Source organism: Miscanthus floridulus, chromosome 5 (genome assembly GCF_019320115.1).
Source record: "Miscanthus floridulus cultivar M001 chromosome 5, ASM1932011v1, whole genome shotgun sequence".
Classification (NCBI taxonomy): Eukaryota; Viridiplantae; Streptophyta; class Magnoliopsida; order Poales; family Poaceae; genus Miscanthus; species Miscanthus floridulus.
Window position 1 is genome coordinate 41,616,729 of NC_089584.1, and position 3,892 is coordinate 41,620,620.

Below are 3,892 nucleotides of genomic sequence, written 5' to 3' on the forward strand. Positions count from 1 at the left end.
TGTTTGCTTCGTGTATGATTGTATGGATGCTTGTGTGGTGCTATATGATTACATCTAGTCGGTGAGATATACGTGGTGATCAAAAAGAAGAAGAAGAACGTTGAAGATTAAAGCTTACCGAAGGATCGGTGTTTAAGGCAAGTATAGCATGGGATCTTCCTTGTTGTTACTTATTCACCTTTAATCATTTAATTCATACTGCGTGTGTCTACCTTGACTGCCACTAAGGATTTCCTAGTACTTTGTACCTTATGCCTTGATACCTATGGAGTATTGCATTGGGTAGTATGATGCTAGTGCTCAACTACAACCATGATCATGTAACTTGACTAATGTAATATGCAATAAACTAAAAGATGCTTTTTAGCAACATGGAACAAGGGAGCTAGAGCATTGGGCTGTTTTTATGGTGCTCTAGATTCCTTTCCCTAAGGACTTATCTGTAAGTGATCATCCGGGACTTACAGTACAACTGTGAGGGCTATATGGCTCTAGCTTTAGCTCAGTATGAGGACCTTTTCTAGCTTGTTAGTGGTTACCTTTATGGAGTAAGAGGGGTGTGTTCTAGGTTGGATATAGTGCAGCCTCTGTCCATCAGTGTATAGTTTACGCGTTATTGTGCCTGTCGGAAGGGGAGCTCTACATTCGTAGGCCACAGAAACCTAGCGGCCCTAACTTGTTAGACGAACCTTTGAAAGGCTTCATAGTGAACCCTACCGACCTTCCTTGGAAGTGGGTCAAGAGATTAGCTACCTCAGGCAAAAGGGTAAATCATGACTCATAGTGAAACTGTACAACCTCTACAGAGCGTAAAACTGGTATATCAGCCGTGCTCATGGTCACAAGCGGCCTTAGAACATTTATGGAATAGATGATCACTAATGGTTAATGATGATGAACACTAATGATATGGATGATGAAGATGCTCACTAATTATTACTGTTTATGCTATTCATTATTCATGTTTACCTGATCATGTGCTTATGGGCTTATGATAAACTTGTTGCTACTCAATTGCTAAAAGATGACTCACTAAAAGCTAATCGTAGTTAAACCAGTGTCAGCCTTTTGAGCCTCATGAACCCCATGTTATATTTTTTTGAGTACGACATGTACTTACGCTTGCTTTACTTTTCAAATATTTGGATGAAAACCCCGGATGGGTACTAGATTGCTAGAGTTTGCAGGAATTAGGCTTGTGATCAACTAGTCAATTGTCCCTGTGGATTGGAGTCTTCACCTGAAGATTGGAGTTATCTTTTCGCTGTCTATACTCTAAGGTTATACTCTTTATACTAATATGTTATGTATTTGAGCATTGACTTTTGATATTACCCTTATTTGTAGCCATATGTGAGATTTGACTTCCTGGGCTCACATATGGTGCGTATCTGGTTTTGTTCTTAAAACCAGGTGCTACACTTCACTATCGTTCACCTACCTAAGATCGACTCAAGCCTTCCTCTAGCAAATCCTAGTCCACTTATAAATTCTAGTCTTTCACCTTCCTATGGGATAAATTATATATTCAACACTAGGTACCAGTGTTATCCTAAACGCTAAACGGTAAACAGTCGGTCACCTACCGTTTAGCCCATTATTCGGGTAAAACGGGTGTTTAAACAAGAAAACAGTTGTTTAAATGGTCAAAACAACTGATTAAACGGAAATGGTGTACCACTATGTAGCGCTTAAACGGTGTGTAAATGGGCTAAACAACCGTTTAGGCGAATAGTGCTAGGTACTCACCGAGCAAAGTGCTACGTGATAGTTCTATGCGCTTGCGGAATCCTCCAATAGTCGTTAAGAAATATCAACAAGCATTTCTAGCGCCGTTGCTGGTGAAGGCAACTGGCCTCGGATTTATAAGGCTACTAATGTAGTTTATCCTTTTTTCCTCATATCCTATCACTACCTTACACGATCATGGGCGATAAGTCCATTCATGATTTTTCTGCACCCTCGGCTACTAATGTACCACTGGACCCAATATTATCAATGGGGATGCTAACTTTGAGCTTAAGCCAGCGTTAATTACGATGGTTCAAGCTAGTTCATTTTGTGGGAAAGCCCACAAGGATGCAAATGCTCACCTCCAACATTTCTTGGAGATTTGTAGCACATTCACCATTAAGGGAGTGAGCCAAGAAGCTATACGTCTTCGCCTTTTCCCTTTCTCTTTGTTAGGAAAGGCTAAGCAATGGTTTTCTCTAACTGCAATGCTGTAGATACCTAGGACAAGTGTTTGAATGCTTTCCTAGTTAAGTTTTTCCCCATGGGGAAGACTAATGCTTTGCGTAATAAAATCTCTAGTTTTTAACAACTACCAGATGAGTCGATTCCCAAGGCTTGGGAACGAATGCAAGAGTATGTCTCTTCATGCCCACACCATGGCATGGAAGACTGGCTCTTGATCTAGAACTTCTACCATGGATTAATGCCATTAGATAGGAGCCATTTAGATGCTGCTGCTGGTGGTGCATTCCTTTCGCTACGTGTTGCTGATGCAAAGACGCTGATCGAGAAGATGGTCTCCAACTAAGGTTGGATCGACGATCGACTCCAACCCCGTAAATGAGGTATGCATTCAATTAAAGAAATTGACATGCTTGCAGCTAAGATGGATCTGCTCACGAAGCAAGTGGAACATTATGAGAAGGTGAGTGCCCAAGATACACTCGAGGCCATGGATTCCCACATGACTTGCGAAGTCTGTGGAGATGTTGGACATTCGGGCAATTCCTATCCTAAAACTTAAGAGGACCTCAACTTCGTCAACACCGACAATGGGTTCCGTCCACAACATCAAGGCTAGAATCAGCGCTCCAACAACCAGGGAGGTAACAATTATTACTCTTCTTCTCGATTGAATAATCAAGGTAATAATAGTTATGCTTTCTTGAAAGATCTTTTTTATAGCAATGGTAGAATGACTCATAGTATTAATAAGAAATTGCAAGCTCACGACAAGATTTTGGAAAACATAAATGCTAAATTGGATGAATTTTCTTCTGTCTTAAAGAATCAACTTAGTTACAATAAGATGATAGAAACCCAATTAGCTCAAATTGCTACTACTATCCCATCATATGAAAAAGATAGAATTCCTGGCAAACCTAAGGGAACCATGGAGATAGCCAACCTTGTTACGACAAGGTTTGACTTCTCTGAGAATGGTTGGGAATTTCCTATTAAGAAAGGTGATCCTAGGAACCAAATCATTACTTGCTCCATAGCCCCCCACACTTTTCATAATGCCATTTGTGATCTAGGGTCTAGTATTAACATCATGTCTAAGGAAACTTATGATAAGTTGTTTTATACTCCCCTAGCATCAATCTCAGTTTACTTACAATTAGTCGATCATCCACCCGTTATCTCGAGGGAGTAACCACAGATTTATTAGTTAAAGTCAGGAGTGCTTATGTTCCTATAGATTTTATGATCTTAGACATGGGTAACGCCGAGGATACACCTTTAATCCTTGGTCATCCTTGTAACAGAACCGCCCAATTTATACAAGATCAAGTACGGCTATCCCCGCTAACACGTTGACACACACAAACTTTCACTCATATAAACCCAGTAGTCCGCCGAGTGTCCCGAAAGACCTCGGTAAATCAACATCACAACCAAGATCGCGTGATTAAGCAAATACACATCACATACACAGGGTTGCAGCGGAAATAATATTACAAATGGGTTCACAATTAAAAGTACAAGTTTGGGTTTAAAAATCGATTAGTGAAAACAACATAGCTTTCAAAAGATTACATTAATATATGTTCCAAATACATTGCTAGCATAACTGACATCATCCAACAAAAGCATATAGATGAGAAGTAACTATAGAATCACCGAGCCCACCGGCGGTTAGCCACCATCATCAACA

At 40.3% G+C, this 3,892-nt stretch overlaps 1 non-coding gene across 1 annotated transcript; it reads right to left on the bottom strand.

Moving 5' to 3' along the window:
* Positions 1 to 2,288: 2,288 nt before the first annotated feature.
* LOC136455666 (small nucleolar RNA R71) lies at positions 2,289 to 2,397 on the bottom strand. Its single transcript, XR_010759150.1, has one exon. It is a non-coding gene; the product is annotated as a small nucleolar RNA R71 (small nucleolar RNA).
* Positions 2,398 to 3,892: the final 1,495 nt, after the last annotated feature.